The sequence below is a fragment of the Egretta garzetta genome, unplaced genomic scaffold (assembly GCF_000687185.1).
Source record: "Egretta garzetta isolate BGI_Z169 unplaced genomic scaffold, ASM68718v1 scaffold404, whole genome shotgun sequence".
In the NCBI taxonomy this organism is placed as follows: domain Eukaryota; kingdom Metazoa; phylum Chordata; class Aves; order Pelecaniformes; family Ardeidae; genus Egretta; species Egretta garzetta.
The window spans coordinates 947846-973182 of NW_009259323.1; the positions used below are offsets into that span (position 1 = coordinate 947846).

A 25337-nucleotide genomic window follows, 5' to 3' on the forward strand; every position below is an offset into this window, starting at 1 on the left:
AGCCACTCTTCCCCAAGCCTGTAGCGCTGCATGGGGTTGTTGTGACCAAGTGCAGGACCCGGCACTTGGCCTTGTTAAACCTCATACAGTTGGCCTCAGCCCATGGATCCAGCCTGTCCAGGCCCCTCTGCAGAGCCCTCCTCCCCTCATGCAGATCAACACTTCCACCCAGCTTAGTGTCATCTGCAAACTTGCTGAGGGTGCACTCGATCCCCTGCAGATCATTGTTAAAGATGTTAAACAGAACTGGCCCCAACACTGAGCCCTGGGGACACCCCTTGTGACTGGCCTCCAACTGGATTTAACTCCATTCACCACCACCCTTTGGGCCTGGCCATCCTGCCAGTTTATTACCCAGTAAAGAGTATGCCTGTCCAGGCCATGGGCAGCCAGTTTCTCAAGCAGAAATGTTGATATATTGATATCATTACCTAAGATAAATTAATGCTCAGTTTTGAGGTTTCTTCTTTGCAGTGGGTGGGATAAGCTTTTCCTTCAGCTTTTGCTGTGTTTCAGTTCATTTGCCTCATCCCGCTCCCAGCAGTTCTATCCCACAATCCCATAAACCCCAGGTGAAACTCCAGAGAGCAATCAATTAGATAAATTTATTATTTCTTACTCAATACAACTTACTGATTCATCTAAGTTTATTCAATATATTCATGGTCTTCATAGGAGTTTTGATGACCCTCACTTTCATTTCAATTTTATAACAACAGAGAAATCTTTAGCACTGTTTCATGTTTCACTGTGGGAAAAATTGAGTACTGTCAGTTAAGGCAATCTTAAATCTTGACTAAATTACTTTCATCCTCTCTAACTATTACTTTACCAACAGGTACACTTCCAGCATCCTCTTCCCATTCATGTTTCCTTACAATCTCATTCTAAAAACAGATGCTAATGAATCAGAATTTATCTAATTTCCAATTTCACTAATTATTTACCAGGTCAGCTAAATCAGTTTCCTTTAGAATTATAGGCTTAGTTACATAAGATGGATTTTTCTTTCTATTAAAAAGGTTAAGCTGCCTAAAAGTAACTAATATACTAAATTTTAATCTCTGTTCAAGGTCCAAATATATTATTAATAAGTGATCTTAAATTGGCAAGAACATACTTAATTCTAGACATATCCTTTTAATTTAAAATTAATTAAACGAGAATGGAAAAAGCAAATTGTGCTATTGAGTATAGCAGACCCTTCAAAATCACACTAAAGCATTTTAACATTCGAGAGACAACACTGAAACCAGCCTGGTTTTGTATCTTCAAAAATGCTATGAAATATGAGCATACCAATCTTGTCAACAAATGAGACAAAAGTTAAGGTGCTGAAAGTTGCATTGAGACCTTCAACTGCCAGAGGTTAGCTCCAGAGATGAGAATGCTGCAGGTATCAAAGAACAGTGTGGGCATCAGAGCCCGGCAGGTGGGACACTGCACTGCCTGCTCACACCAGCTCTGGGAAGGGGCCAGCTCTGCTGTTTGTTGCACGCAGTCCCTTAATTAGACCCTGAGAACATTAGAACATTTTTTTTCAAAAGTGTGTTTGTATTATTGAAAGAAAATTTTCTTCCCCTGTGATACATCATATGGGACATCCACTCTTCACAGGTGTCCTCCCAACCTTAAAACCACAACTGAGCATTTCCCCAAATGACTCCTGCTACATTTATCACCTGCCCTTACATTTTTCCAATCTTGACGCATTGGAAGACAAACTAAATAGCCACAATAATATCTTCTGGTACCATGTCTTTGAAGCAACATCCTTCCACCCTTACAGGTTTCCTAAATCTGAGGCAGCTCTGCAGAGAGCAAGTGGGTATGGTGTGCAACTGTGGAAGAAGCTCCTTGGCTTGAGAGGGAGCAGCTCATGCTCTTAGTTCAGGAGTCGCCAGCCTTGCTCCCTTGCTGTGCATCACTCATACCCAACCATGATTTCTTCCCAAGTCAAAATCACACCACTTGCTCTTTGCGGATTAGCACTTGACTGTTAATCCATATTTCTCTGTTTCAGTTCACCAAGCAAAGCAAAGTACTTTGGGTTTTTCAGTTACCCTGAATCCCATCACTATTAACAGCAGAAACACACTGCTCGGTTTTTGGGTTTGTGGCCTGTTTTCTAGCCTGAGGATTTTGGGGCATTTCAGCAAAGTGGAAGAGAATAGAGCAATGACATTATTTTTGTCCCATTTCCAGGCAGCATGGCAGAGAGCCAGTTCTCGGAATTCTTCTCAGAAGCCAGTTGATTCATGCTTGTCTCAAGTCCCAGCATCCTTGTGAGAAGCTGTCAGAGGGCAGCCAAAATAGTACAATTGCTTCACCTACTGTCAAACTCTGAGATAAAAGGCCACTCCATTTCGATCATAAACAAAACCAGGGAACTGTCACAGAGCAAACAGTCTTCCCCAACATTCAGACTGCACCCAGAAGTTCACCAATCAGTTAGTCATAGCTGTAAATCAACATGACTAATCAGCTCCTCTCCTCATCTTAATGAAACTTTGATGCTTTTCCACCAGTCTCAGGACCTATGGGTTAGTTTGACCCGAGGCAACACTGGGGAACTGCCGAGTGGGGTGGAGAGTCATGCTGAAGAAGCCTCCCCACAAGATCCTCAGCGGGTCTTGCTTTAGCCAGGCTTGAAGGTGTCCTGTGGCCAATGCTGCCAACTTTCCATTTACATACATGGCAGTGGCAGGAGCTGTGCAAGCTGCCAAAATGAGAGGGGAAGAAAGAGCAAAATGGAGAACACCACAGCCTGGGTTTCTTTTGGCTTTTCAGTTTTAGAAACCAGCTTGTGTCAGATACAGAGACACATGTTCTTTCTTTAGGTGAACTAATTCACATGACCATATTTCAAAGAGTCCTTAAGACACCAGTATATTGGTATGTCTTAGGAGGAAAAATTCTACGGAAAGCCTAACAGCTAATTTAGCAGGACTCCTTCATTACAAGTGCTTACACAGCAACTCAATTATCCACGGACCCTCAGACAGCCTTTCAGCCACACAATGTCTGTACAACATGGGTAAACATACTTATATTCAATTTACAAGTAGATAAATCAAGACCCACTCTCTTGGAAATAAAATCTGAGAGCAAACAATGCACCCTAGCTGGGTTCATCCCTGCTTTCTCACTACAAAAAGCCTGGACTGCGCACACTTGAAGTTTTCAAGCTTTTTGCTCAGCGACGAGCACAGCACACCCTTTTACATAAACTGGAACTCTTTGATAACCACTCTGCTTGCCAGACTAGGAGCAGTAACAGAAAGGCAGAAAATAGAGGGAGATGATAAAATTAAGATAGTTGGGAATGTATTTCACAGAATTTTTATGCTTCAGTGCTGTTCCATCAGATACCTGAGGGAAAGCATGATTTTGGGCATGTTTTGGACTGGCTATTCATCATGCCTGACATTCATCACTTGGAAGTAAGCTGTATCTGTTCCCAGCCCAGCTTTTTTTCTTTTTTTCTTTTTTTTTTTTTTTTTTTTTTCAGCTGGGATATTTACTGTCTAATTAGTGAGCTGAATTAGTTCACTAATGGGTTCAGTGAAGACAAGAACTAATGCAAGAGAAGTGCTGGGAACATCAGCCCGAGTGAAGGCAGGGTGGGGAGACCCGAGCAGGACCACTCCTTTCAAGAGCAATTAGATGCTCAACAGTTTGTTGAGCAGAGGAGCTCAACTCATCTTATGCAACTTCAACGTAAGTTGAATATCACTGCTGTCCTATGCAGCCGACATGGAAAGATATTCTCTACAGCTGCCTGGCACAGCCTAAGCTAGATGCCTGAATTTCAGGAGTGTGAATGTCTGAAAACAATGTGATGGCTCACGGACCATTTCTATTGTGAATTTAAAGCAATTGTAATGTCTGAGACAGTTTCTTCAATGCTCATAACTGAATTCAAATTAAAAGCAACAACCAAGAGACACAAGCCTAAGCATCTCTGCCTGAGGCAGAAGAATTGATATATCAACTAACGGATAAGGTGGAACACATCGTACCTCAGGAAATGCATTTGCTCCAAAACACATTAAGACTGTCAACAATTTGGCTTGGATGTTTACAGCATGGTACACAAAGGAAAATCATAACCGTGCCACAGTATGCAATAAATCTGGGCTTTAATACTGACAGTAATGAGAGGAAAGGTACATGGCCAGCACCTACAGTAAAAAAGTTCCCAGGCTGGAATCGCAACGGATTAAATTTTATAGTTCATGTGATGCAAAAAGGTCAGATTAGATCGCAAGGTTTCTTCTGGCATGAGAAAGTACTGTTTGATCCTGCTGCTCATAATCTGTTACCACTGTTCTTCATTTCTCCACCACCTGTGTACACAGAGAACATGTACGTTACAGTGCTGTCCTCATACCCATCCTGTCCACCATGGGGAGTCCTTTGGCCAACAGAGTCAGAACTGCCTGCAGAGCTCCACGTCAGTAGCATAAGGAACAGAACTTGGGTATTAATAAGAGCTCTGCTGTAAAGGCGGCTCCAGGCTTTGGCAATCAAAATAAATCTTGTACTACAAATTGGGGCTTCTCTACATCTTTTAATTAACCAAAACTCTATGGTAAAATAAGTATTTAGTGTTCCAGGACAAAACTCACTTGTTTACTTAAAGCAACATCAACGAAAGAAAAAATCAAGACCTAACCAAAAACGCAGCGCATTTTCTATGCTGGAGAATAAAATCTGCTGCTCAGTGACATAGAATACTACTAAATTAGAGGTAAGAGGTGCATTCAGAAGGCATCTATATAGGTGGAAGTGACATCATCCATAGTTAAAACAGCCACAAGTTATATGATATGTGAACGATTAAGTTCATGATAGCATTATACTAGTGACTACCCAAAGAATACATTTCTCTCTCTAGGAAATTCAATAAATGATTGTTCATCTCAAAGGTTTTATATTTTCCCATGAAAAGCTAAGAGTAGCGAATACCAGTGACGTGGTGGTAAACTAAAGAAATCCTCCAGTAATCTATAGAAATCTTCCAATACCTCTTCAAAAAATGCCCTGTTAAAACGATTGGACTCATTGCCACAGAATGTCATGAATACTAAATTTTAGATGAGTTCAAAAAGCAATTAAACAAAATAGTGAGAGAAAAAAAATCCATTGAGGGCTATTAAACAGGATAATACCAGATCTGGCTTAGGAAGTCCCTAAGCAGAAATTGCTGGAGCCTGGGAGATTAGAGGGGCAAGGACTGTCTGCTTGCCCTTGGCCCAGCACCCCTCCCTAGGCAGTGTTTACTGGTCACTGTTGGAAACAGGATACTGGGCTGGATGGACCTTTGGACTGACCCAGCAGAGACACTCTAATGTCAAGAGCTCACAAGAGACAGGCAACCCAATATTATGCTGCTTTAATATGCAAACATCCAGATTTGGTTCTTTTACACAGAATCTAATGAAGTCAAGGGAAAATGTGTGTCTGTGACCTAGGGGTAGAGTTCACCACAGCTGAGAACAGAAGCACACTTTGGACATTTAAATGACATTCTTTTTGCTACTGCATCCAACCTATTACACTAAAAATGTCACCAACAGAAATTAGTACGTGCAGTGGATGACAGTTTTCTGGCGAAGGTGTGGTGGTTTTTGTTATTGTTTTAAAGAAACTACAACAAACTGATTGCAGTCAAAACAAATCAGAGCCCTGTTTGGTCTCCTGGTAAGAGGAAAAAGTTCAGATTCTTATTCTGAGTGTAACAAATGATGCCCGGAGACCGCAAGATGAAGCTCACACTATACTGGAAATCTGTTGTGACCAGTGCCCTGGGAAACCACTCAGTCTGTTCTCTACATGGTTTGACCCCCATCAAGAGCTGGAAGCAGAACAATCCGTACAGCTGGGTGTGATTTTTGTCACTGCTCTACAGTTCAACTCCTTGGAAAATTATCTTCTCCACTGCTTTAGTGACCTTGGAAAATGTAGATTAGAGATAATAGAAGCAGAATACTAAAAGGATTATTGCTTTTATTATCCTACTATTGGGAAGCTGATTAAAAGCACAGACTACCCTGGGCATTAGCACTCTCAGGTCTCTTCTTACAGAAGGTCACCTGACAGGATATTAAACGTAGCCTTAAGTATTGAGCACTCTTCACTTCCAGCACGGGTGTCCTTCTCATGGCAAACATCACAGGGGCTTGCCTGTCTCTAGCCCAGGAGTCCTTTTTTACTTCTTACTAGAACACAACAATCACAATGTGGATTTTCATAAGAAAACATCACTGGCCTGCTAAAGAGCCAAAGAACGGTGGTGGGTGACGGACAGTTGCATAAGTAGCTGCAACTTCAACTCCAGGATTTCAGCCAGATGTCTTGTTTGTGATTGTCCCTATGGGCCACTCCGCCACCAGGCCCCAGTATAGTCACGCATGAGCTGGCTCGGTCCCCTCAATGCTTTCCCGCTGAGTGGCAATACAAAGCCAAAATAACTGTGTGAGAACCTCATATTTTCAGAATGCCAAACTAAGGATATTTTAAAAGGTCTGAAGATAGGACCTCTAGTATTTTCCCATGATAATAGCAAGATGCTTTCTAATATTATGCCTTATGTACCTACCAGCTGCTTTGGCATGAGGTAGGATCTCCTAATGTCTCCTCCTACCATGTGGAAACAGCAAGGCATGAACCGTGATGACACTCAATGTAATAAAATCGATTCTCCCAAACCCAGAAAGATGTTAGACAGGGAGAATATGTTCCCAGTCTCCCTAGCCTGTACAAATTACCAGTTACAAAATCAATGTATTTAAGAATAGGTTGCAGTGGTCATCTCCCTAAGCACCTAATAGTCTTATTGCATGGTTGCACATCTCCTTTAATATAGTAGTTTTTATTTCGTACCTGTTTTGGGTAGCAATGCATATGCTGGAACACCAGGGCAATATGGTGTTTAATTAAGGATAACAGCAGATTGCCAAATGGACACAAATAACTCAAAACAACTGAAGCTGTTTTCTCTGATGCTATCTACCTCTCCTCTTAATACATCACTGCTTTTATGGAAGAATCCCCCACAAGATCACAGAGCACCATGAGTCAGCATCATCGCTCAGAGTAAAAGCAGGTGAGGGTCAGCTGTTTTCCTGTTACTGGCCCAAAAAAGTGAGAGAGTCCTGCTTGCTGACAGTTGTTACGCAACGGCAATAACCCATCTTTCTGCAGTCATTTGTGGGTGTCAGGAGGAACTAAGAATAAACCAGGAAAAGCCTCCAGAAAGGTCTGCTAAGAAGCAAGTGGAAAGACACATCTCTCAAGATACAGTGTGCACACCCTCGCTTTAGCTTAAAACACATCCTTATGCAACCTCTACTAGATGACTGTAGGTCATAATCACATATTGCAGTTAAAATTACTGATTAACCTATCCAGGAAGTGTTAAAACAAGCAGAGGAAAGTAGATGTTAGGAACAATAGCTACATCCCTGCTCATATAGGATACACTAGAGTTGCTAAGCTTAAGAAAATAAGTAGGTGCCCCCTCCTGCTCATTACAGGGAGTTATGAAGCAAATTGAAGCCTTTTAAATCCTGCTTATCCACAAGCTGGATAAATTAGGATTTTTTTTTTTTAATAGCTTGTCTCAAAAGAGCTACAAAAATATGCAAGCATATCCCACAGAGAAAACAGGTCAGCATTGACCCCTGTTCAGAAGGTGCGCTGGTCAATAAAAAGAACGAAGCCAATTAGGACATAATTGGGCACTCCTAGTCAGGAAGATATAGTGGAGAAAAAAAAGGAGAGAAGAAACGTGACTGCCTAAGGATGACCAGTCTTCCCAGCAGAGGCTGGGGCAAATCTGCTGTTGTGAAAGAAATGCATTTCATGTCCTTGCTTGCAAACTGAGGAAGCATGCTATGATCGGACCCTGAAAATTAAAAAAAAAAAAAAAGCTTGTTTTTGTGCCAGCTTTAAGCTTCTTGTTTTCCTTGCAAATAAGATCAAGAAATTTCTTTGCAAGAGAAACCTCTGTAATTCTGTAAACTTAAGAAAGTTTGTGAAAGCAAGGATTACTGATTATCTCCTGAATTAATGCTGAAGCTTTGGGGAAGTCTAGCAGCTAAATTAGTACTTAAACTGTACATAGAGGTCAGGATTCAAAAAGAACTGTTAACTCTTCTGGGACATGCAAAGCAAGCTTGCTGTGAAGGTCTTCAGGATAAACACAATAGTCCTGGGTTTGGTACCACTTACTCTAAGCACAATGGAATGGCAACAATACAAAAATTGAGAGAACAAGATTAGAAGTAAGCCCAGGTAATAAAGGGTCGTATCAAACAAAAAGCTGATCTTCACTTTGTTGCATCTGAATTTTTGCCAAAAGAAAAATTTGCAAGGCCTTTCAAAAGAAAATGTACCGTAATCTAACCCACATTCTCTCCCAAATCAAAGGTGAATAATATTAATTGTACTTGATCTATTGAAGTGTCTAACACCAGCTAGAATCAAGAACAGCAGAAGCCGAATTTGGACAAAAATGTGTCTTCTGGAAGGCACCAGATATTTGTTTCTTGTAATATTATCAAAATACCTATAGGTAGAAGAAGCTTTTAATTCAATGCAGCAGTAAAGTGTTTCAATGAAATTTATTTCCAGGAAAAAAACCAAACAAGCAAATCTCTGCTCAGCATAAAAAGCAACAGCCTTTGTAATGAAGCAGAAAGACTCATCCTCTTCTCTCCCTTCAAAGAAATAAAGCTCTGTAAATGCTGAGAACATTTGTAATCCAAACCCTCTCAACACCCTGACTGACTTGGCCTCACTGTCCCTACGGAGATGGAACAAAGGGCGGGCGCAAACCGAACCTGAAACTCAGTAGCCTGCTTCCAGGCACTACTGTTGGTACCAAAACCAGCACTGGTAAATATTTACCTCATCCACTTTCACAGTAGACAAACAACAGCTATTCTGCAGTCCAGAAACACTTAAAAAGACAAGAGAGAGAAACTACTCATCCACACTGCTGAGCACAGACACAAGTCAAGGGAGAGTAATGAGGTCTGACTGCGTGTTTCAGGCATCATTTTTTGAGCCAAGTACAAGTGAGAAGGATGTCATTTCTCTGGTAATGGGCATATCATACCTAGGATCTGCTCTTTGGCAAAGCAGAGCACTGCCCAGATTCCCTGAAGACTTAAACCAAGACATTTCATGGGCCTGTACTTTCTTTGTTCTGCTCCACCCTAGTAACATGGCTGGTTCTATGTACCTGGTGATAAAAAAGAAACAGGCAAACCCGTGGGTCTTATATGGAGGAAAAGGGAGTGGCATTTCCAGCTTGCTTCTGTTCCCTGGAAACACTAGTTTCCTACCACCATTGCTTGGCAGAACACAGGAAACTTCATATAATGAAGCAACTAATAATGGGTCAACAACATGTAGCCTGAGAATAGGACAGGAACAGAGAAGGAACCTCAGATCAATCTCACAAGCATCAGAAATGGGTTGTGTAGACAAGAAGCAATAAATATTATGTTTTTCTGGGTTTTTCCTTGCACTAATCCATACTGTTGGCTGGAAAAGAAAACTCCCAAGTGCCCATTGTTTCCCCTTGGGTTTAATGAGTGACCAACATACCAACTAAAAGTTATCAGCATCACTCCACTGAAGCATGAGGACTGGACCCGCTGTTCACAGTTTTTTTATTCCTGCTCCTCCATACAATTCCAAAATTGTGATGCTGCAAGAAGTTTCCCCAACCAATTTCCATATAGATATTCCTTCAGCTGCAATTGCTTTATAAAACTCCAAGACTATATACATATTTTAAATTTTATTTTTAAATAAGGACCACTAACTAGAAATGATTAGAAGACACTACGGTTTGTCCATATTAGCCAGGTCTATCTAAGGTTTTGGCACTTCATTTTAACGCTCAGGTTTTTGAAAGGTGAGTTTCATTCATTCTGTATGGAAAGTAATCACACAATAAAGAATAAACTGCAAAGAGACATGGATAGAGTTTTAACATTTACAAAAAAAAGCTGGCCTCATTTTTTTAGCCATCACATTCTACAAAAATTTGCTGCAAGTAATAAAAGCAAAGTTACTGCCCTGCATAGTTGGAACTAGGTGCACAACCCTCTTACATGTGGCTTCAGAGCGTATCAGGAGCAGGACAGGGGCTGTTTTATGATGAGCATATTTTAAATTCAAGGAAATGATTTTTTTACCCCCAAATTATCATCCTACATCTGTATTTGAATCCACAAATGGTTACTGGTGGAATAACATGTGATTAAGTCATCAAACAACATGTTCTCTGGTACTGGTAGCAGGAAGGCAGCAGCTGTTTCTAACAGCAATTGTACATCAAGTGAAAAAGCTGGCAAGCTTCAAGTTAACATTTAGCTACCTGACCAGGTTACCTTTTTTCCGTAGCAAGGAATGCAAAGTCAGCAGGATTTTTTCTACCCAAAGTACACAGAAGGAAAGGAACCTCTGCCTTTCAATTCATTATTTAATATACTTGATGCAACCCTCATGTTCACAATTTGTAGCTACACTGAGAAACATAAGTGATCCAAAACCTCCAAAGACCTTAATTATTAAAGAACATGCAGGAGGAACTTGTTGACAACAGCAGCAGTAATTTAAATCTGCTGGCACTTTCGGAGACAAATAGCTCTGTATGAAATCCAGCTGGAGGTGGCATCCCTTCCTCTTGGTCTCTGCACACTGACGTCAGGCCATCCTAACCTACATCCTAACCTACATCCTAACCTACATCCCCTCGGTGATTGGCAGGGCAGTTGGTAAATCCTGCAGATGATCACATGGTGCACACTCATAGGTTAGGGGGGCTTTTTCTCCCCTGGGAGAAGCACGAAACAGTTCTGCTGCAGCCATCAACAGGGAGAAATGCTCCCTCAGAAAATATATGTGAGGTTCTTCACAGCAACCATGGATTTTTCATGGAAATAGTTACCCTCTCCAAAATTACAAATCTTTGCTATCAAAATCTACAAGCAATAATGGGTCATTACTGTTAAGGCTTTTTTTATTTCTCCACCAGAAAGTGATTTTCTTATGAATTTTTAGACAAATTCTAGTAAATCGTTCCCATCCCTGCAAGGAGAGGAAAACCAAATGTTTTCCTTGAGCAGAACTTGCATAACAGCCTCCACATCCTCTTTAGTGCCATTTCTGGAATAAACATGTTTTTAAAGTTTGTTGTTTGATGGACTTGTTCAAATACTAGGAATATCTCAAAGAACAAGAGAAGAGTCTGCCTTTTGAAGCAGTCGCTGGTTACCTCTGCTGCCAATGCCAGCTCATTCATCACTGATTCCTGTCCTACCTGTTCTTGAGAAGTCACTCTGGCCACTTGGATCTGCTGCTCCCCAGATCTCTACAGAATCAAGGACTCATTGAAAAAACTAGCAACTACACAGAGAGCTGGGGCAAAAAAACCCCATCCCATCTCTACCTGCAGCAGAGGAGGATGTGCTGCAGCCGTCTGAGACTTCACAAGTCTCCCATCACCAGTGAGACCCCCTGGGGTTCTTGTCCTTGTGTGCAGACCTCTGCCTCCCTGCTCCCTGCTCCAGTGTTGCTCAAAACATCCGCCAGGATTGGTACCTACCAGTTTTTTAGTCTGTAAAACTTCAAAACACTGTTCTGGATTTTAAGGGACAAGGGTAGTATATTAAAAATCAAGAGGCTTAAAGACAAGACTATGAAAAGGAGATAAACCATCTCTGCTGTAATTTTTTAGATTAAGTCTACAGGAGCTTTTATGAAGCTAGTGAAAACCTTACAGATGAACTTTTAGGACTCATCAATTTAAAATTATTTTCTTTCTGCTCCTTCCTTGCTAATATTGCTCAAAAAACAATGCTGAAAATAGTTGCCAGCAATGTAATCCAGCCTGTGAAAGGCACCGAGAAGGCTTTTACTCCTACAAGTTACAGCACAGCTCCTCAAGGCACATCACTTCTGCTCTGTGTTGTAATTTCCATGTTTTTAATTTAAATAGGCAGCAACCTTTATCGCATGAAACCAAGGTGGAAAAACATTAGATTTGATATGTGTGCTGGGCCTGGACAGCCTTGCCATGAACTACAGGAAAAAGTGGTGCCTTGAGATTCCCCGAGTTTGAAACGGGAAAACGCCTGCTACTTGTGTCCCTGCTCACAGCTTCAAGGGAAACTTTGCCCCATGTCTTTTTTTCCACAAAGCAGCCCACAGCAACCAAACCAGGTGAGCAAACCCCTGCAGAAGTTTGCCTTAAATAAGACATAACTGTTGCTGGACAGCAGCGAGCATCTCACCCACACAGCTACAGGAGCTCGATCCTTACCCCAATACTTAGGGTTTCAAAATATTATAAACAACTGATAATCAAAACAAAAGCAAAGCTAAAAACCACACAACCAAAACCTTGGGATTAACATTGCAACTGTAGACCAGCCAACCCTCCACTTTGCTCTTATGCAGTATTTCACCCCAAATTTTGCTTGCCAGTAATCTTTTCAAAATAGAAAGCAGTATCATTTGTGTTTGTGCAATATCCAGCACCATGGGGCCTTGCTGGTTGGACAGTAGAGAAACTGCACTGTTAAATATGGGTTCAAGAACACAAATAAATGTTTTCTCACTTGCAATAAGAATGAGGAAAAACTGTATGATAAGTGCCTGAAGTCTGAGATTAAATAAAAGTTCTAAGAATCACTATACATATCTGACTATCTGAATGCACAGAAACACAGATTCACTGATATTTTACAAGAGAAACTTCTGCGTTTGGGTGAGATTACACAGAATCAGCACACCGGGAGGGCAGGGTGGGAGACCAGTGCCATGCCATAGGCACTGGTGTGTTCCCAGAGATACTCAGTGCATGCTGCTGATTGTAGGGGCTGGCAGGCAGGGGGGTGCAGGCAAACAAACCCTTTTCTGGCCCCTTCTTCCCCTTTGTACAAGAGAGCAGAGACCTGGGTCCTTCCCTGCCCCAGAGGGAGGACGTGAAGAGCTGGGAAGGCAACACATCCTCACTTCCCAATGGTTTTAGCTGCATCGGTCTGCAGGAAAACACTCAGATAAATGTCTCTGCTCAATGTCCAGCTCTGCAGGGTCAATCTCAAATTACAAAGCTTTTCTGATGCAGGATCACGTAAGAAAATGCAAAACCAGCTTAGTCCTGTAGTTGCAGGGAAGAAATGCTGGCAATTATGGAAAAGCATCATCAGTATTATTGTGGTAAAATGTTTGTAATTACTACACTGGCAATTTTTCCAAATGGGTTGGCTTAAAGACAGGTCTCTTGCACTGATTACTAAATTATTTTCTTTACAAAGGTCTAAGTGGCTCTGTTTTCCAGATGAATAGCCTGAAGCCACTTGGTTCAGAGCTTTAGTCCCCTGAGATTCACCTTGGACAGTAAAGAAATGAGACAGATGAACACTGAGCTATTCTGTGTACGAACCCAGCAGCGGTCTGGCTGATGAGAACACTTTACCTAAGTACCTTTCAATTTAAAATAAAGACAGAGATGAACTGGGTCTAGTTAAAAGTTACAGGAAGTCAGAAGCAGTATTTGCTAACAAAGCATTTTAACCTGAATAAGCCTTCCTAAAGAGAATCTTGGGTTCACCTCATTTCACCTCATCTGGGAGAGCTGCCTTGCCAGCCAAATTAAGGGCAGTGGGTTGGCACTGGTACTTTCCCAATCCAGCCAACCTGGCCCCTGCCAGACTTCTGGATTGCCCTTCCCCCCTCACCTGCCCCCAAGGAGCAGCATTTTTTTTATCTGAACATGCAGTAATACGTTTGCCCAACATTTACTGACCAACACTTACTTTTTTCTTGAAAAGCAGCACCCGCGCTCAGGGAGGGAAGCTCTCTGCAGCTGCCTGCACATCTGGCACGTGGTGATGCAGCGCTGCTGGCAGGGACCAAGGCAGGGAGAGGCCGTCAGGGAGCCGGGTGAGTGCCTCACCCTCACGCAGTACCACCTAGATGCACGTTTCCATCAGCCTTTGCTAACTCGGAGAAGGTCCCGGGCAGCACAGCAGGACACAGCAAAGTTCAGTCCCTGTGGCAGCTGCTCCAAAGAGGATTTGAGGCCAGTGTACGGTGACAAGCTAGGAAAGTTTGCTCCGTCTGGGACTCAGGGTCTTGTTAGCATGCCTTCAGCGGGCTCTTTTCAAAGCACTCTGCACTTGTGGATGGCACCAAGCTGAACGGCTCGCCAGGGAGGAGACTCAAATACACCAGGGAGACCTTTGGGGGAAGAGAGAGAGAGAGGGAGGAATGAAGAATGATGTTCATCCTTGAAATCTGAATCTATCTGTGGCTTCCACACAGTACACTTCAAACATCCCCATTAAATTAGTCCATTAGATAAAATGCTATTAATCGATGACTTGGTCAGCTGTGGCTTACTCAGAATTTGTTGTGGTTTTAGTATTTTATCATCAAACATAGTTCTGGGTAATTCAAACCTCACAACACCAAGCAAAAATTGCCTACAATTAACAGCTTCAAATATGAGCAGCCTTCTTCACACAAACACCAGCAAGAGCTCAAACCACTCTCCACTCCAATTTATTTGTTTATTTAGTTTGGTTTACATCTGAATTTCTTCTCTGGCACAAGCTCGTGCTCATTTGCATTGCTCTTCTGCAAACACCACAAGCCAGCTCCAGCCAGGAAGCTTTAATCTGTCACCAAAATTTTTCAGCAATCAGACCCCTAAGCATTAACTTTAGGAATTAAAGTAGCATATCTGACAAATGAGCAGAAGGGAATATAATGGCATATTTCTGTGCAGCAGGGAAAATGTCTACCTTCTGCCATCACCGCTGGACTATCAAAGCCAGCATCGCATGACACCTGATGTTGCAGTATCCCCAGGCTAGAAAAGTAAGTAATCTGGTTCATCCACAAAGTGTAACAAATTCAAAAGGTCATTAAAAAGCTACTAAACCTCACAAAATCAAATAAATACACAAATTAATTAAAACCTCTATGAAATAGCAGAGTTGAATTTTGCTGTAGTAGTGTCACATGGTTTTGGAAACTGCCCTTCAGTAACCCAACCAAAACTTGGCATCTCTGCTTATTCTCCCTCGTTATGTCTACAGCATCATCAGACATCCGTTTGAAACATCAGAAAGAAGTGAAAAACTGGATGGAGGGATTCAAGATAAATAAATACTAGATTTTAGCTTTCATCCTGTTCTTTCCATTCATGAATCTCAAACTCAACTCCGAGACAGTGAATTGTATCCTTTTGCAAGTGTGAATCATCACCATGAGCCAACACATGTATCATGGCTGGCAAGGGGAGTCAGTCCAGCACAGGAGCTCAGGAAAGAGCATGATAGTTTGAGGAACAGAACAGCTTTTTCTCCAGAACATCCTGCTGCACAGCCTAAGAAAATTAATGACAAAACTCAACAATGCACCCTATACACTGACACAGACCCCAGAGCATCGAAGCAGCACCAGCCAAGGCTCATTCTGCTACAGGCATCCAAGAAAGATGGGAATCTCTGCCCAAGAGTTCCCTGTGGATATCTAACACAGTGCAGAAGAGCTAAATGAGTGGGAGGTGGGAGGAGAAGCAGCAGCAATACAAAGAAGGCCATTAGCAGATGCGTGTTGGTTGCAGCACACAGTGTCTGTGTCACCAAACGAGCCCCAGAGCAGGATGGGCACAGAAACAAGAGCATAGCGGAGGCACTGACATCTGTAAGCGTGGAAAACAGGGCAAAGTTACTGATTGTAACTGATCTCAGCTAAGCCACAGACTGATGGTCATATCAATATACCAAGTACCAACCCATTGGTGCTCTTGGACGAGGGGAAAAAGCCTTGCGTGAGGCACCGGAGACTTGCACAATGTGTTCTTGTATAAATGGACCCTGTGGTGGAACAGCCATTGCATGTTCTTGGCTCTGCATCACTGTCTGTTTCTAAGTACTGCAAAATCTCTGTCTTTAAAAAGTCCCTTTTCGAACGAAAGTGACTCTGAACTGGTAACTCTACAAATACAACGTACTTTATACTGCATACAGATCACAAATCCCAGTCTGAGGCCAAACTCACCTTGGGGACAATCTCAGAGTGTGATAGCTACCAAGATCAGCCTATGCACAGAGAACAGAGTGCAGCAGCTGCTTTAAGGCTAAGACGGGCGATGAGCCCCCAGCCTTAAGCATCAACATTGCACAATGCCTCCTCTTCTATCTTTTATAAAATGACCTTTCAGGAATGCAATTTCCAAAGTGACTAGTCTTGCTGGTGACACACAGCTAGAGGAAACAGAGAATTTACAGCTATTAGAATAGATCAAATTTATGGACTAACAAGACAGATGATGCAGTGAAGCAAGGAATGAAATGCAATGAGGCCAAGAAAAAATTAAACGCATGCTATATTCCAGCCTAAACAGCAGTGTACAAATAGACAGGAAATACAATCTAAACCAATTCACCTAACGTTTAGTAGCATTATAAAGGAAAACCAGAAAAGATTTGTAGCCCTTGCAGGCTTCATAATACAGAGTAAAAAACAATGGAAGACCATAAAGCAAGCTAAGAAGTACTGTTGAAACTTCTGTATGAAAGGCACAAGAAGCCTTTCAATCTCAGGAGCACTTGTTGCCACACTGAAAAATGTGAGACAGTACCAAACAGATTTCCAAAAAGTTCAAACCCAATCCTGAAAGATTTCATAGATACCAGGTTATTTGGGGCACATTAACATTTTCTGCAAAATGAAACCTATGCTTACATTAAATCATCCTAAAGCCTGTAGGATCTGACCACCTTTAGGTATGTGACAGATGAATGCAAGGGAGAAGGTGTCTCCCAAAATGAAAAGGCGTAGCAGGGAATAAAACTGGCTTTGAGGAAAGTGAGTGAGAAGCCAAGAGTCTGAACTTGTCTCTGAAAAAGCCTTGGTGATCTGTTACTCGTGGCTGAACCATATCGGAGAAAATGCTGTGTCAAAGGATATACTGGATTGCCAAAACAATATTGCTGGGGGAATATTGTGATAGATTTTAACACAAAGAATTTCTTTACAGATAGGAACATCCTTAAGGTTGTAAAAATGTTCTTTATGCAGGCTTATACTTCTACTCTGAAAACATTTACAAAAATGTTTAACTTTATATGTGTTGACTAATTAAAATCAACTGGGATAATCGTGTGCTTCAATTTAACATTATAAAAATCAAGTGGATTGGCATGTTGGTATGTCTTCATCTCTCTTTACTTCACTATATATTTTTTGCAGTTTGTATTCAGGATAACAGGACGAACTGCAACTCCCAGAAAGCAAAGAGATGATACAAGATTTTAAAATATGACCAGAAGTAACAAAATTTTTCTAAACTACCCCTTTGACTTGAGAGCACTTATTTTTAAAGGCCCTCTGTACATACAACATGATAAAATATTTCCTCAAACACAGCAACTTATTAGCTGTATTCCTGACTAGTTTCTTAATTGGGATCGGAAGTAAAATTATCATTCAGATGTCAGCAGTTTTGCTGTTCAACATCTAATCTATTTTGAAAGCTTAAACAAATTCTATAAATATTTAAATTAAATATAATCTGCATTTGCTTAGTGATTTTAATTAAGAATTAAGTTGCTGTTCCCTTGAAATGTGTAAATGTTTAAAGCCAGCGCAGTAGCAGCATAATGTCAGGGCATTTAAGATTCTGTACCATTATTAATGCAGTTTTCAGTGTCCTGCAGGCCGAGTTGAGCACTGCAGTTGAGCTGCAACACAAGTACTCAGACTTTAAAAAACCCTGAAAAACTACACAAAAATTTGAAAACTTAACTCAGTTTTAAACCGCTGTGACTGAGACACAGAACAGAGTTTTACGCACTTTTTTTCCTTTTTTATTTCTACTTTAAGCCCAGTTTCTTCAGACCTTCCTTCCACAGGCAAAACTCTGAGCCTGTGACTTTGAGCCCACTGGATATCTTCTGGGTGTGACGAAGGAGCCTCACAGAGATTTATTTGGCTTTAGGAAGAAAAGCCACCTATGCTGACTTCACATTATTCTTTTAAAACAAGTGAGCTACAATCCTCTTTAAGACAAATATGTATTCCTTGTGTGAGGTCATGGTATCTGAATCCATAATCCATGTCCATGTCTGAATCCATGGACTCCCCTGGCACTAAGCAAATCCAAGCATACCGAAGGGTAGCCCGTCCGCCTCAGAGCATGTCCCCAGCAGACAGAACCCGCGCTGAGGACACCTATTTCAGAGCATCCTCCTCAAGCTACGTGTGCGTGCGGGAGGCAGAAATGCCCCTGGTTGCTGAGTGCCCTTCACCGGAGGGCACTGCAAGCTACAGGCTGGGTGTGGGACACAGCCTGATGAGGCATGCGACGAAGCTGGCATGCAGCCGTATGCACCGCACAAGGCAACCCTGCAGAACAGCATAGTCAAACTGGGCACCTCCTGTGTGTTACTGGATAGGGCAAAAACGGCTGCTTCCTCTGCAGGAAGAAAGAGCCTTATACCCAGCATTTCCAACCCTACCGTAACACAGCCAGAGCTGAGCCCCCCATCACAAACATGCCTGAGAAGTTAAAAAATACATAAAAGATGCAAGACACTGGATAGCAACAAATGAGATGCCTAAAGTCCAGGACTGAGAACAAAATCATACAGATATTTAATTAGAAAACTAGCTACTAAAGTAGACTGCAGTTGTTTAATGAACTAATGTAATTAAGTTTGGACAGAAATGGGGACAACATGGTGGTTACAGATCTTGGAACGAAGTAACTGGAGAAGAATGAACTGCAATGGTTATAAATCTCCGGTTCAGCTGCAAGTCTTTTTCTCTCTTAGTCCACAAGTAATTAGAAATTTCTTCCATTTGTTCTATCTTTGACAGTACAACTGTGTAGACCACAGCGGCATTTTGACCACAATATAGTCACTGTACTGGACAACTTTTTCGCTGCATGGCTTTGCACATTGGTTTGAGGAAGAGGGCCAGAGGTAGGGGGACTGGGCCCCTCACCCCGGAACTGATTAAATGGGATTGAACTGGGAACCAGCAAATACAACCCAAAAAACCAGAATGAAAGAATATTTAAGCCCAGTTTTAGTAATACTGGATGTTACTAAATAGAGCAAAGGAAAATTATTATTTTAGAGAAAATGGCTTTCAGTTTTCCTTTGAACGGCTTCATGGCATACAAGAAGATAGTAAGAAGATAGCTGTGTGTCTCCAGAGGCCTGATGTAAAACCTCTAATTCATAACCAACAGCACACTTGGTGATCTAGAAAAAAACAGCACCCACAAAAACCGAACACCCCACAACAGAGTAATTCCCACACACACATTCACAAGAGGGCAGAAGATTAACTCGCATTTTGATCTTTTGATGAGAAAGAGTGCAATTTTGACACAGAACTGCATTTTCTCCAGTGGACACTAAGCAACTCAGAGTAGCACAGACCGAGACCATTTTCAACCTGCCATCCATCTAACTTCAATCTGTTGTACCAATTCAGCTGGTGACATCTGAAGTCCCAAGGTATGAGCACATCACTGTTTCCTCATTAAGAAGTCAGCATGGGCAATTTTGGATATGTAGATTTTATAGAACACTCTTAGGAGAGACAATAGAACAGAGCAGAGCAAAGAGTAAACAATTAAGCTTTTTTGCAGCCAGAAAAAGCAGGCAATAATGTTCTCCACCACACTCAAATTTTCATCCCCTGGAAGTTGGCCCTGGGCTGAAATTAAACTGGGTGCAAAGCGGCATGTTCTCTGCCACCAAGGCAGGGTACAGCAAACACATTAAACCCACAGCAATTCGACACAGCTTCAGCTTTGCCCTCCGTCATTTCCCTTTTTACCGCAGTCCTTTGCACAGAGAACGAGACCAGTGCAGGTATTGCCTTGCGCTCTGTCCCTCAGACACTTCTCCTCTGACATTGCCTCCAATTAGCATTCCTGTTTGTTATCTAATATATCACTCGCAATAATTTTAGTGCAGTCAACCAGTTCCTCCCCAAATGAGAGGAAGGTTAATGATGCTTTCTGTTGCTGTTACTATATGCTTTGCATAAGAAAGGGAATGGATTTCTTAAATAACAGGAGAAAACAGTCCTTTCCTGAATGCCTCAGAACAGAGGACATCCCTTCTTCACCAGGGAGGTTCAGCTGGACTGCCCATATTTTACGAGGTTAGGAGTTGCTTTCTGCCCCAACGCACAAGTATCTGTGGCCAACAGAGAAGTGGACCAAGTGTCTTTAGTCTGGATCCTTTCCTGTAACAGAGCAACAGGTTAGGAGTTGCTTTCTGCCCCAATGCACAAGTACTCTGTGGCCAACAGAGAAGTGGACCAAGCATCTTTAGTCTGGATCCTTTCCTGTAACAGAGCAAAAAACTGCCCCTTGAAAAGATGGAGCCCAATCCACCAGTAACAAAGCTTTTTGCATTGATGCACTGCCAGGGCTGTTTTCTCCCTTCCCCTAGACCAGATCCTCAGCCCAACACCTCAGCTCATGCACCAGATACCACCCCCAGCCCAGGGATGGGCCGGGCAGAGGGAAGGGGAACTGCTGCTCTGGAGCCAGGGGGGGTGAGAGAGGCATCAGCTCCCCCTTCACCTCCAAAGCAATGCACGCTAAACCCAGCCTGGGCATTTAAAGAGCGGAAAACATCAAAGGGAACACTATGCAAAGCAGAAGTATGATCTCAATAGAAGTTTGACCTAGGAGCCATTGACTGCAGCCAAAACATTTTAATTCAAGTCCTACTGTACAATCCTAGTTACCTGTTAATCTTCCCCAAAGAAAAAGAATAATTCTGATTGCCTGGTAACAGTTACCACTGGTTGTGTCATTACAGTAACTTCAAATTTTCTTATGCTGATAACACACAATGGTTAGCAATTATACTTTTTCCTAATTTTTACATTTCTTATTTATTAGATGATTAATTTTACCTGCAATTTGTGTCAAACTGCTTTTGGATCGAAGCTGGAATTCAATTAACAATACAGAAAAAAAGTATTTTAATAGGTGCACTGGCTACAAAAGAAAACATCAACCATGATTTGCATTTAAATGAGAGTCCTCATATGAAGAAAATTATCTCCATAATTAGCAACTTGAGCCAATTGTTGCTGATCCTAATACGATCAAAGGGCTAGAAGAGACCTTGTCTCACGTACACCTTTGCCTAAGAAAGGATTGATGATAGTTGCTCTTCTGAACTCAAATGGTTTGCAATTAAACATAATTTCATGTGTTTAGCCGGAGAATTCCCTGGGTTGTAGCTTTCTTTACATGTTAATAGGAAATGTCTAATGCTTAAATATTGGGTTTATGTAAATTTAAGATATTACGATGGGTTTAAACGTTAATATAGAAATGATGAGAACTCATTTTAATTCTGAATGTTTTGATTTCAAATAGAAATACCAGGTTTAAGTTAAAAAGACAAAAAGAACAACAACAAAAACCCCACAACACTTCATGCCCCCTGGAGATGGAACTGGTCTGAAGGATGCTATCAACAAGAAGGAACACAGGGCAGATCTGAAAACCTAATACTCGGTGGCACCGAAGCAGATGGGACAGGAAATGTAGTTCAGCACCCCCGCGCAACCAATTCACAGGAGCAAAGGGGTCTTATCCAAAATAGGAGTCAGCGCCTGGGCTGAGCAGGATGTTTGGCACATCTCAGCTCATCACCAGGCTCAGACACTCACTCCTTCAGTCTCTGTTTTTCACTGGATCCCACTGGCCTGCTTGCCAAAGTGGGAAAACTCTCCTCATGCTACTTGCTCTGGCAATTTTGTTGTGTCAGTTCTGCTCACAAACGCGACCCATGCTGGACTCAGAAGGGTCCAGATGCTCAGCGAGGCTCACCCCAACACACCAGGATGCCATCCCTCCAGCTGGCAGTGAAGTCCGTAGGCCAGCAGACACAGGGCAGCCCAGAAGAGATATCCTTGCGCCCCATCCAGCAAAGCACTCCCGTGCTCGGGTCTGAGCATGCGAACCATCCCACAAACCTGCTGGCAGGCTCACTCACATACCCAGCTGAACCCAAGCCCTCTGACAAAGGTGGTCTGTGTGCTCAGCCCCTGGTGCTACAGCCATGGTGCAGGCAGCTGCAGTCCTGCAAGGTCTGGCTTAAGCTTCAAGCTTTAATTCAAACAGGAATTAATTCAGGAAAGCCCTTAAGGATCCCTCTTGGCTTTAGGATCTCTTAAAGCAAGCATAAATCACTAGCATTTTGTCTTGGCGCCAGGCTTTATACTTACTTTGTGCTACCATGAATGACTGCCAAAAAGGGAAGGGAGAGGAGCTCAGATCCATTAGCCATACTTTATTTTTTCATGATCTTCCCAGAAGTCATTGCCCACGCTGTTCTGATGCATCTTTGCAATCCTCATCCAAGTTGCTGATGCCTCCCTGCAGCCTTGGTTTATCTACAACTTTTAATCCTGGGTGACAGCAGTACAGGCAGCAAAAAGAGAGCTGAACCTCCAAACAGTATCACTGGGAAGAACAAATTCCATGTTAGCTTGCTCTTTTCTTCACAGAATGACAGGCACTGCCCAAGCTGCAGACATCATATAAGGTACCAATTCTGAATGTATGCAAAATGAAGGAAGTGGCATTTCTATCAAGTGTACTTACCCCAAGAGTTCATAGTGACAAGTCTAATTTTGTCACCATCTAAAAGTTACTGAGACATTTCTACTAAAATGAGTGTGCTTATTTCTGTCCTTCAGGTGGGACTCACCAAAATAATTGGGTGAAGAAACACACACCAGGCCTCCGTTACAGCAACTGCCTTCGTGAAATGCTTATTTAATGTTTAAAGACTATGAGGCTATACTTTGCACTGTTAGCTTTAAGAACCAGCCCTACCTAAGACAGGAAAAGTGCATCTTATTTCATTTAGTTATTAGTCTTCCAAGATAGTATCAGAGAAAGTTCTTTAAGAACACTAAGCAATAACAACAGATATCTGAGTCACTGGGCTGGCTTGGTTTTAGATGCTAAGGGGTTTTCTGTGGATTTTCCCATTTATTAGTCTTTTTTTTTTCCATATTAGAACATTATTTTTATAATTACAGTTGTGAAATAAATATCTTATGAGAGTTTTCCCCTTTAATGTAGGGTTCCAAAGTGATTTACGTTGAAAATTATGAAGCCCTAAAACTTGAGTTTCCTCTGGGAAATACTGTTACTGCAAGGTTAGTACCAAAGAATAATATTTAAAACTCATGGAAATACATTTCTTGTGGGGCAGCCAAAATGCTGCAGTCCCTAATGACCCGTGCCACAGGACTAAGAACTAAGGAGCTGCAACTTCCAGCAAAGTTTTGAACATCACCAATTTGGGAATTAAAACCTGTCCTAAACTCATTATGGCCAAGACTTGGGCAAGAATGGGCATCTCTGTCCCTGAAATGTGCCCTTACCTTCCATGGGATTTGCTCATATAAAACTCTGCTTTCTGTGTTTTAAGATTCCTGAAAACTTTTTACATGAATTGTATGTAATTGTGATAAATGAAATAAAAAAGCATCACAAAACTCATTTACTTTTCCCAATCATTTTCTAATGAATAATTTTGCAGGCATATAGTCTCCGCTCTGCAGCACGGGCCGCTCAGACACAGTGTCTGAACAGCCACAATCCAGCACTTTGAAAAGCCATCACCCCAGTCCCCATGGCTGCATTCGGTCCAAAAAATGACATTTATTTAAAGGTTTTGCACAATTTCAGAAGGCTGCACAATGTTGCACAGATAAGCCACACTGTGGAGGAGACGGAGCCAAGGAAAGGCCAGGCACCGGGCAAAAGGACTGGCTCCCCATGGGATTTACCATGGCATAACAAACACTGCATGCTTGGCACGTTCATTTGTGCAAAAAGGGAATTAAGAGCAGCCTTAAGAGGCACAGGGCGTAGGAGCTGCCTAACACTTGAATTTTACGTCTGGATTTACTGGTGGTGTAAATGTCCACAACATTACAAGTCTCACAAGACTCATATTCTGTAATCAAACAACCAAGTGGAAATTTCAATTTTTGTAATATTGGGAGCAGGGGGGAGGAGGTTATTCTCCATGGCTGAGAACCAACAACTGAAAATAATATGATCCTAAAATGAATAAAACTTACAGAAGTCGTTAAAAGAACCATTAAAACCCCCTCAATATAAAGGTGCTGAGTCATGGGTTTCTGAGTGTGTGCCAAGACTGCACTGCTCGGAAAACAGATGAACTCTTTAGAAAAGATCTTTCATAACTCTTCTGAAAATAATTTTTATTTCAATTCCTTTGATAAAATTCCCACTATGGACAATTGAGACTCACACATCCAATGCTACACTGTGTTGTGATGAAGCTGGTCCTACCTAATGCCTGGTCAGAATCCCTATTGGACATCAATTACTATACAAGGAGATGAATTAAACATGAAGATTATTTATTTCCATAATACATTTTAAATATGTATTTACTTGTATGTGATGAAACTTTTATTGTTTTTCCTTGGGAGATAAAAGGGACAGGATGCCTAGTGTTAAAATGAATTTTCTAAATGGACTTTAATGAACCATGTTGTCCTGATGCAGCTTGCTCACTTTTAAAGATCACTCAGTCCCTATCTAAAGAATGAGCCTGCATTAAGATTTAAAGGTCTCCCTTTTAGTGGCAGGGCTGTGCATGCTGAGTCTTAACTTCAACAAGAGGCAAAATATTTTCCTTTTCAAAATTAAGAAGAATCAACACATTAGCCAAATGGAATTACTTTACATTATTTTAGATAATGTAAATAAATTATTTACATTATTTCATTTGTGGGTGAAAGCACTTAGGAAAAAGAAAAAAACGAAACAACCAGAACACTGCCCGTTGTTGGCAGATTAAAAGCAATAGCAAATTCTACATTCCAGAAGTATTTTTTCCCCTAAAGTTTCTCCTTAAAAAAAAAGATTGGTTTTGCTTTTCAAAAAGAGATCACATTTTGACTAGTCTGCTGTGACCAAGGTTGTGACAAATGCCTTAAAACTGGCCGTACATTTATGCTGTTCACACTGCCAGGAAAGCTGCTACCAGAATTTTTATTTTTGCTTTTTTTTTTTTTTATATGCAAACATTATTATAGCAAAGAAATATTTTGTGTGATCCAAGTAGAAAAGTTTCAGACTACACTGCAATTGTGTGTATGCCAATGTCAGTGGAGGCAAAGAGGACAGTGTGGATGTGCTCCTCTCTCATCTGCTCTTCTCGGTTTGGTCTCTCCTCCAGGCTGCAAAGGATCCC

At 41.7% G+C, this 25337-nt stretch overlaps 1 protein-coding gene across 4 annotated transcripts in view; it reads right to left on the reverse strand.

Annotated features, from left to right (window-relative positions):
- HTR2C (5-hydroxytryptamine receptor 2C) overlaps positions 1–22631 on the reverse strand; it is a 96798-nt gene extending 74167 nt beyond the window's left edge. For 3 of the 4 annotated variants that reach the window (XR_004841683.1, XM_035892171.1, XM_035892168.1), the window contains exons 1-2: positions 22318–22631; positions 13845–14268 (exon numbers count right to left, since the gene is read on the reverse strand). The gene's annotated coding sequence lies outside the window, so the exon portion shown is untranslated. Of the gene's footprint in view, positions 1–13840; positions 14269–22317 lie in introns of all 4 variants that reach the window. The other variant, XM_035892169.1, reaches the window with a different exon arrangement.
- Between the last annotated feature and the right edge of the window lie 2706 nt (positions 22632–25337).